Here is a 13,082-nt window from a genome sequence, read left to right as displayed (position 1 = left end):
GAACATGACTAGAGGTTCTTCTAAAAGCTTTTCACAATGAAATGAAAGGGGGAAAAAAATTTTCATGAAAGTAAAGAAGATGAGGAGGATGGGAGAGGAGACATATATCAAGCAGGCGATATCTAGCAACAACTCTCTACTGTAGTGATGGAATGCAAATGACCATGAGTGTAAGAGTAATAACAACCACCAACAGAAGTTGCTTGGGATCAAAACCATCATCTAGCTCTGAGCAATAGACTTTCTCCCATTACCTGCACTAACAAAAGACCAGAGCCCAAGTTTTTCTCTATCTTCCAAACCTTCTCATGTGTTCTTGAAAATATTCCTTGCCCGCTTTGTTCATATGCCAGAACCTCTTCACTACCACGGTTTTCCCAACAGTCAGAACAGCCTTATAAGAAGACCCAAAAAGATCCATTGCCCTACACTTTAGCTGAGGCTCTAAGCAAGTCTTGCAACTCAAACCTCCCTCGGGATCATCCCTCACAAAGGACTTCCCATATTCGGCCACCTGCCTACAATCGTAAAACAAATTAGTAACTCATCAAAAGATGGAGCACAAGTTAATTTTATGCAAACTGAAAATCATGAATCACTTGTGTTGGGAATCAAGTGCCCTTTGCATTGATCTTAGGTACCTTAGAAAAATGAGTCTTATAGAGTTTGATATCTTGGAAATATGAAATTTGGAGAATGAACGGAGTTACAATAGCCACTATAATTCATCAAAATCATATCCAAGATGTATAATTCAGCCTCGGCTGAAGGGGGAAGCTGCGACTCAAGCCTCAGGTGAGCAACATTGAAGTGGAATATATCAAGATCCTACATCACATCGGTCTTGAGACATTTCAAATTTGTCATCTCATTTTTTCCGTAGAAGTTTCCCTGGTAGTGTACCTGCTCTGTAACTCAAAAATTTGCAACCAACCACTATGTACTTTTCAGGAAAAAAAGATCGAGCAAATGATAGTTCTATCCAACAATATTTTTGGATAGCCATCAAGATATAATTTAGAGAGAATCAAATGCGAGAACAGAAGATTGTTTAACAGAACCTGCTCCATCATTTGTTCAAACCATGCACCAAAGAAAAGCCTTTCTGTTTCTGTTTGATGTACCCTCCCCCCACTCCGATTAGCACACTAAAAACAGTAACTGGAACAGATGCCTACACACAATCAATCCAACGAATCAAACGTAAGTCAGTATAAGAACAGAAATATGGCTTTGGACACCAATGTTACCTTAAGTTCTAGCTACCTGAGGTCACAACGTTGTATCAAGAAAACATAATTTGCCACAAATGGCATACAAATCAAGCATCACATAATTGCTCAATTTAAAGAGGGGTGAAACAAACAGAACTTTATCGCACATCTCTTAACCAAATGAATAGATAATTTCATAGATAGGTAGGATATGATGAACTGTAGAACTACTGCAATATATATCCATCACATCCAATTGAATGGAGAGAGAGAGAGAGAGAGAGATTAATACACTTCAACTTGTGAAATTCAAGAAACTCATTAACTGTAGAATAAGATTAGAAGAGTACAAGACAACTTGTGCAATTGCCTCATTAACCTTTTGGTCAAATGAATCATCTTTTTTTTTTTTTGTGTGCTAAAAGGTCATGTATATTAAGAAGAAAAAGAATGATACAAATGAACTGAAAAAACCAGAAACAGAAACAACACCGCTAGAAGGAAACTCTCACCTAAGATAGAAGCAGGAATGAATCATCGATCACAATTGGTTACAGAAAAGTTGTAATTAAATAGTCATAGAGATAGAGAAACTAATATAGTTCATCATTACCGAAATTAATTGAATCCTCTGAGCTTCTATTCATCATAAGTTGTGGAAGATTGTTCAGTTGTGATTACATACTAGAAAGAGACACTGTATTCTTCTTCTTTTCTTCTTCAATCTTTTGCTTCATCCGGTTTCTTTGTTCTGCCAACTGTTCCTTCATTTGGTTTCTTTCGTCTGCAACTCTTCCTTCATCTTCTTTCTTTTACCATTTCTTGCTTCAACTCCACTATTCGACCATGGGTATCATTGCCTATTACCTTGGTGAAAATGCCTTCTTTGAGTGCTTTGTCATTTCTTATTTCCTTGGGCTGCTGATTCAACTCCTGTGTGAACGTTGAGGAAGAATTCATGTCATTTGTGTCCATAATCTCAAACTTTCTCAAAGCATGCTATGGAGATAAATCCTAGCTTTTTATGTAGGAAACCTACACATTCCAAATCGGACCATGTTGTGATTTGTGAAATTGCAGATCATAAATTCAACATCGAATTTTGCAGAAGGGAGTCTACCTATTACAATAAGTTGAACAATGAGCAAGGCACGAACTTGCAGAAACACGCTACACAACTCCTACTTAATAGGTTGCTGACAAGGATAGTTTTGCCTGAAAAACGCAACATACACTAGACACTCTGTCACACCATCACAAATAATTCAGGACGGGAGAAAAAAGCTTGTGGGTACAACAGGTTCAATAAGCACTGTCCCAATCACAGTATATGAGTAAGTTCAGTAATCCCAACAAGCAAGCACTCCAGATTACTATGTACAGTCACAACCAAATCTGTCCCTGGTTGCTTTCAAACTTCAAGAAAAGTTAATTCTATTATATGAACCCCCACCTAAGATAAAAGCAGGGGAACCACCTACTGGTCAAATGAATCATCAATCAAAATTAGTTACAGAAAAGTTGTAATTAAATAGTCAAACTTCAAGACAAGTTGATTCTATTAAAGAGGGGTGAAACAAACAGAACTTTATCACATCTCTTAACCAAATGAATAGATAATTTCATAGATAGGTAGGATATGATGAAACTGTAGAACTACTCCAATATATATCCATCACATCCAATTGAATGGTGAGAGAGAGATCAATACACTTTCATTACATGTAGAATAAGATTAGAAGAGTACAAGACAACTTCTACAATCGCCTCACTAACCTATTGATCAAATGAATCATCTTTTTTTTTTTTGCTAAAAGGTCGTGTATATTAAGAAGAAAAAGAATGATACAAACGAAATGGAAAAACCAGAAACAGAAACAACACGGCTAGAAGGAAAACCCCACCTAAGATAGAAGCAGGGGAACCACCTATTGGTCAAATGAATCATCGATCACAATTGGTTATAGAAAAGTTGTAATTAAATAGTCACAGAGATAGAGAAACTAATATAGTTCATCATTACCGAAATTAATTGAATCCACTGAGCTTCTATTCATCATAAGTTGTGGAAGATTGTCCAGTTGTGATTACATACTAGAAAGAGACACTGCATTCTTCTTCTTTTCTTCTTCAATCTTTTGCTTCATCCGGTTTCTTTGTTCTGCCAACTGTTCCTTCATTTGGTTTCTTTCTTCTGCAACTCTTCCTTCATCTTCTTTCTTTTACCATTTCTTGCTTCAACTCCACTATTCGACCACGGGTATCATTGCCTATTACCTTGGTGAAAATGCTTTCTTTGAGTGCTTTGTCATTTCTTATTTCCTTGGGCAGCTAATTCAACTCCTGGGTGAACGGTGAGGAAGAATTCATATGTCATTTGTGTCCATAATCTCAAATTTTCTCAAAGCATGCTATGGAGATAAATCCTAGCTTTTTATGTAGGAAACCAACACATTCCAAATTGGACCATGTTGTGATTTGTGAAATTGCAGATCATAAATTCAACATCGAATTTTGCAGAAGGGAGTCTACCTATTACAATAAGTTGAACAATGAGCAAGGCACGAACTTGCAGAAAGGAAGGTTGAGCAGAAACTCGCTACACAACTCCTACTTAATAGGATGCTGACAAGGATAGTTTTGCCTAAAAATCGCAACATACTCTAGACACTCTGTCACACCATCACAAATAATTCAGGACGGGAGAAAAAAGCCTGTGGTTACAACAGGTTCAATAAGCACTGTCCCAATCACAGTATATGAGTAAGTTCAGTAATCCCAACAAGCATGCACTCCAGATTACTATGTACAGTCACAACCAAATCTGTCCCTGGTTGCTTTCAAGCTTCAAGAAAAGTTGATTCTATTATATGAACCCCGACCTAAGATAAAAGCACGGGAACCACATATTGGTCAAATGAATCATCAATCAAAATTAGTTACAGAAAAGTTGTAATTAAATAGTCAAACTCCAAGACAAGTTGATTCTATTAAAGAGGGGTGAAACAAACAGAACTTTATCACATCTCTTAACCAAATGAATAGATAATTTCATAGATAGGTAGGATATGATGAAACTGTAGAACTACTCCAATATATATCCATCACATCCAATTGAATGGTGAGAGAGAGATCAATACACTTTCATTACATGTAGAATAAGATTAGAAGAGTACAAGACAACTTCTACAATCGCCTCATTAACCTATTGATCAAATGAATCATCTTTTTTTTTTTTGCTAAAAGGTCATGTATATTAAGAAGAAAAAGAATGATACAAACGAAATGAAAAAACCAGAAACAGAAACAACACGGCTAGAAGGAAAACCCCACCTAAGATAGAAGCAGGGGAACCACCTATTGGTCAAATGAATCATCGATCACAATTGGTTATAGAAAAGTTGTAATTAAATAGTCACAGAGATAGAGAAACTAATATAGTTCATCATTACCGAAATTAATTGAATCCACTGAGCTTCTATTCATCATAAGTTGTGGAAGATTGTCCAGTTGTGATTACATACTAGAAAGAGACACTGCATTCTTCTTCTTTTCTTCTTCAATCTTTTCCTTCATCCGGTTTCTTTGTTCTGCCAACTGTTCCTTCATTTGGTTTCTTTCTTCTGCAACTCTTCCTTCATCTTCTTTCTTTTACCATTTCTTGCTTCAACTCCACTATTCGACCATGGGTATCATTGCCTATTACCTTGGTGAAAATGCCTTCATTGAGTGCTTTGTCATTTCTTATTTCCTTGGGCAGCTGATTTAACTCCTGTGTGAACGTCGAGGAAGAATTCATATGTCATTTGTGTCCATAATCTCAAACTTTCTCAAAGCATGCTATGGAGATAAATCCTAGCTTTTTATGTAGGAAACCTACACATTCCAAATCGGACCATGTTGTGATTTGTGAAATTGCAGATCATAAATTCAACATCGAATTTTGCTGAAGGGAGTCTACCTATTACAATAAGTTGAACAATGAGCAAGGCACGAACTTGCAGAAAGGAAGGTTGAGCAGAAACTCGCTACACAACTCCTACTTAATAGGATGCTGCCAAGGATAGTTTTGCCTGAAAAACGCAACATACACTAGACACTCTGTCACACCATCACAAATAATTCAGGACGGGAGAAAAAAGCTTGTGGGCACAACAGGTTCAATAAGCACTGTCCCAGTCACAGTATATGAGTAAGTTCAGTAATCCCAACAAGCATGCACTCTATGTACAGTCTCATCCAAATCTGTCTCTGGTTGCTTTCAAACTTCAAGAAAAGTTGATTCTATTATATGAACCCCCACCTAAGATAGAAGCAGGGGAACCAACTATTGGTCAAATGAATCATCGATCAAAATTAGTTACAGAAAAGGTGTAATTAAATAGTCAAACTTCCCCATCTTTCTGACTCGCTCCTTGCCATCCCCTCTGATGACGAAATCTCCAGAGCAATCCTCTCCCATAAATCCAATAAAGCCCCTGGCCTTGATGGATTCAGCATCGGCTTTTACCTCAGCTGCTAGGACGCGATCAAAGGCGATCTCTTCAAAGCTATCCGCAGCTTCTACTTCAAGCCTAGCCAGCTTGCTAAAGTCAATCAGACTTTCATCTGCCTCATCCCTAAAAAAGCTCCATATCTGATTTTCGCCCTATCTCCCTCTGTAATCTCACTTACAAGTTCGTTGCTAAGATCCTTGCCAACAGATTTAAGGTTGTCATCCCCTCCCTTGTCAGCCCTAATCAATCTGCCTTCATTTCAGGCAGAAGTATTGTTGACAACATCATTCTTTGCTCTAAGATTGTGAGAGGTTTTGACCACAAAGCTCACAGCCTGGCGGCCCTCATGAAAATCGACCTCCATAAGGCATTTGACTTCCTTCGTTGGGATTTCATTTGCGATGTGCTCGCCCAAATGGGCTTCCCTCCTGCTTTCGTTCGCTGGATCTACGCTTGCATCTCCTCCCCCTCCTTCTCTGTCCTTGTCAACGGCTCCCCTACTGGTCATCAATGTGTATTGGCTTTAACTTGATATGTGATGAAGTTAAATACTATTATTAAATATTAACTGCCTAATCTATGTGTATTTAACTATTTATACATTAGGGTCGGCGACCGTATGTCAATCAAGGGTGCAAGCCCAAAACACCTATTTGAATTCACATTTTTACAATTTTATGGTTTAAATGTGTTTATTAAGCTTAAATAAGGCTGTCCATGAAGTTTCAGGCCTAGATATGGCCAACTACCCCCCGAGATGGACCCCCGAAATATTGCAGAAAAAATGCAATATTTCGGTCATATTTCGCGATATCTCGGATATTTCGGATATCTCGGTAGGCCCGAGATACCGATATATCGCGAGATATAGTACTATGTTTATTGGAGGGTATTTATTTTGCTGGCTGGTGTATTGATTTCACTACAAAAATCAATTCCAGAATTTTTTCGTGGTTGATTGAAGCTCTTATCTTCTTGCTGGCTGGTGTTTGTTGGTTGTGAGTGATTGAATATCATATCACCCTGCTGTCCTACAGTTACAGAACTGTTTGTAATTTCAGAAGTGTTTGCAAGTTGAGAAGTACTTGTTGTCCTCTGTCCGAGACTGCTCTGTGAATTTCAGAAGTGTTTACAAGTTGAGAAGTGCTTGCTATCCTCTGTCCGAGACTGCTCTGTGAAGATTCAAGGTGTTTAGTTAAGCATGGGTGATGGAAAGATGACTGTGACTGAACTGTCCTCCTCTTCTCATCGCATTACTGAAAGGAAACTTGAAGGGATTTCTAATTTTCAGCAATGGAAAAAGGTGGTTCGATTGGCCTTGACGGGGCGTGATCAACAGGATCATCTCACAAAGCCAAAGCCTGAAGGAGACACGACATGGGATACAGTGGATGCACAAATATTGAGTCAAATGTTGAACTCAACCGGATAATCAGATTGCAGACCTGGTTACTCAAATTGACACAGTAAAGGATTTATGGGAATACTTGAATGTCCTCTATTCTGGGAAGGACAACTTGTCTCGGATTTATGACCTGTCCCAAGCCTTTTATAAAGTGGATCAGAAGACTCTGAGTGTAACCCAATATTTTGCGGAATTCAAGCGACTATATGAGGAGCTGAATTCCATTCTTCCTCTCACGTCTGATGTGAAGGAGATGCAGCAACAGCGAGAGCAGCTGGCTGTTATGGTATTTTTGGGTGGACTTCGAAAAGAATTTGAGCCAGTACAGTCTCAACGTACTGGCTCAAATTCTTGGTGGGGATAGAGTCACCACACTTCCAGAAGATTTTTCTCGCCTTTTACGGGTTTCTCGTGAGAACAGCCAAGACTCCACCCATGGTAATGAGGGTTCAGCACTTGCAGCCTTTCCCAACCGAGGGCCCAGTGGTGGGACAGGTACAGGCAGCAGTGGTGGTGGCCGTGGTCGTGGGTCAGGGAACAGTAAAGCACCCACATCCGGTACTTCAGAGACTTCAGGACAAGTGCACACTTGTCATCATTGTGGCAGAGCTGGTCACATTCAGCGCTTTTGTTGGAAGCTTCATGATAAACCACCTCAGTTTGTGAATTCAGCCAGCAGTGATCCGGTGGTTACTCCTCCTTCCAAGCCTGAGGGTAAAACAATGACTATGTCTGATGAAGATTATGAGCGATTTACTCAATTTCAGAATTCTCAGTCATCTCAGTTCTCCACTGCTACCCTAGTTCAGCCAGGTAATGCTATTGCATGCCTATCATGTACTTCTCGTCCCTGGATCATTGATTCAGGTGCTTCGGACCATATGACTGGAGCATCAGGTATCTTTTCTTCATTTCGTGAATCTTCTTCTGATGTTGTGTTAGCCGATGGGTCTCTTGCTAAAGTTCGGGGTACAGGCACTGTGCATGTTACCCCCTCTGTTGTTGTCTTCCGTTTCTTACTTGCCCAAATTTCCTTTCAATTTATTATCTGTTCGAAAATTTACCAAAGCTAACAATTATTCAGTTAACTTTTTTCCTGATTATTGTGAGTTTCAGGATCTCTAGTCGAGGAAGACGATTGGTAGAGGTCGCGTATCTGGGGAACTGTATCTTCTTGACGACGCATCCACTGTAGCGTGTTCGAGTGTGGCACTTCCTCATCAGATTCACTGTCGTTTGGGTCATCCTTCATTGCAGAGTTTGAAGATTTTAGATAGTCGGTTTCAGTCCTTGTCTAGTTTGCGGTGTGAGTTTTGTCAGTTTAGGAAACTTCACTGTGTAAGTTATCCCCCTCGAGTCAGTAACAGGGCTGTCCAACCCTTTTCTTTAGTTCATTTGGATGTGTGGGGTCCGTGTCCTGTTTCGTCTGTGTTGGGTTTTCGTTACTTTGTCACTTTTGTAGATGACTTTTCCAGAGTTACCTGGATTTATTTAATGAAGGATCGTTCTGAATTATATTCCATTTTCTGTACTTTTGTGCTTGAAATTCAGAATCAATTTACTACCTCTTTGAAAGTTCTTCGAAGTGACAATGCAAAAGAATATTTTTCTGCTCCCTTTAATGAGTTTATGGTTCAACATGGGATCATTCATCAGTCCTCTTGTGCGGATACACCTCAACAAAATGGTGTAGCTGAGAGGAAGAACAGACATTTGATGGAAGTTACTCGATCTCTTTTATTTAAGATGAAAGTGGCTAAAGTTTTTTGGGCTGATGCTGTTTTGACTGCGTGTTATCTTATTAACCGCATGCCTTCTTCTGTTTTGGGTGGTGGCATTCCATATTCTTTGTTGTTCCCTTCCCATCCGCTATTTGTCTTACCACCACGTGTTTTTGGGTGTATTTGTTTTATTCGGGATCATCGTTCTGGTCACTCTAAGTTGGATCCTAGAGCTCTTAAATGTTTTTTCGAGGGGTATTCTAAAACCCAAAAGGGTTACCGGTGTTACTCTTTTGATTTGCGAAAGTACTTTGTTACTGCTGATGTCTCCTTTTTTGAATCTACTCCATTTGTTGCATCCTCGCTGCCTGCTTCGAAGATGGACGATGATCTCCCTCTTTATGTTGTCGATACTTCTTCTCCTGTGCAGGATCCTTTGCCTACGGTGCCACCTCCTACAAACCACTGGATGTTTTTCATTGTCGCCCACCTGATGCACCGACACATCGCATAACACCTATGGAGAGATACAGGTAGCACCGTCTACCACGTTATCCTCACCTTCAGATCCTACTTCAGGTACTTCCTCCTCTGTTACTATACTTCCTCTTTCTGATCTTGATGTTCCTATTGCTACCCGTAAGGGGGTTCACAGTTGTACCCAACACCCTATTGATCGTTTTGTGTCCTATGCTCGTTTGTCCTCTTCTTTTGTTGCTTGTTTATCTACTATTGATAGTTATCCTATTCCTAAGTCAGTGGTAGAGGCATTGGCTCACCCTGGGTGGAGGGCTGCCATGACTGAGGAGTTATCTGCTCTGAAGGACAATCAGACATGGGAACTTGTTTCTTTACCCTCTGGTAAGACTACTATCGGTTGTCACTGGATCTTTGTGGTAAAGGTTAATCCTGATGGGTCTGTGCCTCGGTTGAAGGCCCGTCTTGTTGCTAAGGGCTATGCCTAGGTGGATGGTGTGGACTACCTGGATACTTTCTCTCCGGTTGCAAAGCTTACTTCTGTCCGCATTTTAATTTCCTTGGTTGCTATACATCACTGGCCATTATTTCAACTAGAGACGTCAAGAATGCGTTCTTGCATGGGGACCTCCTTGAGGAGGTGTATATGGAGCAACCTCCTGGTTTTGTTGCTCAGGGGGAGTCTGGTAAGGTGTGTAAGCTGAGGAAATCTTTGTATGGGCTGAAGCAGTCACCACGAGCTTGGTTTGGCCGCTTTACAGATGTTGTGTTAGAGTTTGGTTTGACTCAGTCTGAGAGTGATGACTCAGTGTTTTTTAGGCAGTCAGATGCAGGGAAGATATTTTTGGTAGTTTATGTAGATGATATTGTTATTACAAGGGATGACTCTTCAGGTATTGAGAGCTTGAAGACATATTTGGGACAGCAATTCCAGACTAAGGACCTGGGACGACTAAAGTACTTCTTGGGTATTGAGGTAGCTCACTCAAGGAAAGGGATTTCGCTCTCACAGCGAAAATATGTGCTTGATTTACTTTCAGAGACAGGATTACTGGGCTCTAGGCCTTTGGATACTCCTATGGATCCAAATGTGAAACTCATGGCAGAGGATGGGGATGTTCTGGATGATCCAGAGAAGTATCGAAGGCTTGTAAAGAAACTCAACTATTTGACTGTGACTAGACCTGACATCTCTTTTCCTGTCAGTGTACAGAGTCAATTTATGTCCGCCCCTAGGACAACTCATTGGAAGGCAATTATAAGGGTGTTGAGATGTATTAAGAAGGATCCAGGCCGTGGTCTCTTGTATTCTAATCATAGTCATAGAAGGATTGAAGGATTTACTGATGCGGATTGAGCAGGATCTCCTATTGATAGAAAGTCCACTTCGGGCTATTGTGTCTTTGTTGGAGGGAACCTTGTTTCATGGAAGAGCAAGAAACAGATTGTAGTAGCTCGGTCTAGTACAGAGTCGGAGTATCGGGCTATGGCTCATGGCACTTGTGAACTAATGTGGATTAAACAGTTGATGACGAAACTTGGATTTGGTGATGATTCTCCTATGCTGTTGTGGTGTGACAGTCAGGCTGCTATTCATATTTCTGAGAATCCGGTGTTTCATGAGAGAACGAAACACATTGAGGTCGATTGTCATTTTGTTCGTGAGAAGCTGCAGCAAGGGTTTATTTCCCCTCGCCATATTCGCACTGGGGAGCAGCTTGCTGATTTGTTCACCAAGTCTTTGGGAAGTATGAGAGTGAATTATATTTGTACCAAGCTGGGCATGATTAACATCTATGCTCCAGCTTGAGGGGGAGTGTTAGAAGTAAGGGAGAGAGGGGGAGTCGTGAATAGGGAATAGCGTCAGCCCCTATTCACGATTTCCCCTATTGGGGGTATTTTTGTCTCTTGGTGTTATTTGTCTTTTACCCTATTTATTAATATATGTTTTGGGGGCAGTCTTCCTAACAGCTGCAGTCCCAATTGTGCAGTTCTTCTTTCTTCTTCTCCTCTCTTCTTCTTTCTTCTTCTTCTTCTTCAATTAATCTAATACATATTAAGTAGGGACTGTATTAAAAAGATTTTTTCGCTTTGTTCTTCAAGACTCTTTCTCAAAGCTCTTACCTCACTCTCCAACTCGGCATTCTCCCACATAAAGGCAACACATTTTCTACTTGATGGCCCATTTTAATCCTTTGGACGTACTCCAATTCCTGCCAAGCACACCCGACATGAGTATCATCTCCCATTACTTGGGTGAAGATCTCCACATGCACTGCCTTATCCCTTTGGTTTCCTCAGGTTTCTTATTGAGGAGGTTTAACATCTATGTCTGCAAGTCATATTAAAGATAGTGAGTGTGTGGGAAAGATTACAGATTCCTGGACTCAATTCCAAATTCCTTAATCTGAAAAAAGAAGAGCAATGAAAATTTAGAGAAATACTGTCTTCGATCAGTTACAATGGTATTCCTAGACTTAATTCTAAATTTCTTCTACTAATTCAACATGCAAAGATACAAAACCATATAAGTTCAATCCCAATGTCGATTTCTCGGATCATTAACTACATTGGAGGGAATATCCTAAATGTCAAAGCTAATCATTCCTCTCACTACCACTCCAAGGCCCAATCCATCTTACAAAAGGATGATATGCTAAACAGAGGCCTCGATTTCATTTTGACTAATTAGGTTGCTGGTTCTTTGTCTGTCGGATTTCTTTTCTGCTGATGGTAGTGCTGAAGGTGGTTAATTAATCCGATTCTTTAGTTGGTTTTCAGTTTTCTGTTGATGTATTTCATTCATTTTTTTCTAATAAAATTCATTGCTTATTCCTAGCAAAAAAACAAAAAAGTGAATGTGTTGGGGCTTCTAGTGCAGGAGGCACAAAAGACTAAAGATCCTTTAATGTTTCAATCTTTCATCAGCAAGAGGTATCTGACCTGAGAGAATCGATTAGTAACCTACAGATCCATTTGGTTAGAAGTGATTCAAGTGAAGTGAGTGAAAAACAACAATGAAATAAAATCCTTTTATGTTTTTTTTCATTTGACTTTATTTTTCCAATGCATACTTGATATCGCTTCACTGGTAACCAAATTGAGCTGGATCCTTTTCTTATAGAGTGATAGCGAAGCAAATATGTAAACAAAATCTGTCCGAAGCATTATTATAAATATTAATTGCTGAACCTGAATACAAATTGAAATCCGAGAGAGATTACCATGATAAAGATCTATGAAGATTGGTGAAAGAACCATTAAAACTTGAGACCTAAAGGACTAAGAAGATATTTGTCATTAAATTTCATGATCATTATCACCAAGGTATATAAGGATTAAATAACTAGACTCATTTGCCAACATACCTTGCCCATTGCAATGGCCAACAGAGAAGGAATAACGAACAACCAACAGCTATAGACATGTCTTTGTCTACAGTGGTGACTCCATTATAGAAGTTTTATATTCTTTTCTACTGTCAGTTTTATCTGCGTTTCATCAAGAAATGGAATCCATAGCTCAACTACTTATCAAGGCCTTAGCCTAACAAGTTGGTCTCCACAGTTCCCTCTACCTAGAGTGTGATCATATGTTGAGAATTAAGGAACATGGCATAGTACTAATTTGATTTGACCACAACCCAACTAAGTAAATCCAGCTCTGTATTGGAACTAAAAAATGTGTAGAAAGACTAATAACTCTAATTTAAATTGCCTTGACTAGAGAACTTTGCTACCTTAAGTTTTCAACAATTCCAACTTGCGAA

Source organism: Telopea speciosissima, chromosome 2 (genome assembly GCF_018873765.1).
Source record: "Telopea speciosissima isolate NSW1024214 ecotype Mountain lineage chromosome 2, Tspe_v1, whole genome shotgun sequence".
NCBI lineage: Eukaryota > Viridiplantae > Streptophyta > Magnoliopsida > Proteales > Proteaceae > Telopea > Telopea speciosissima.
This window is presented reverse-complemented; position numbering follows the sequence as displayed.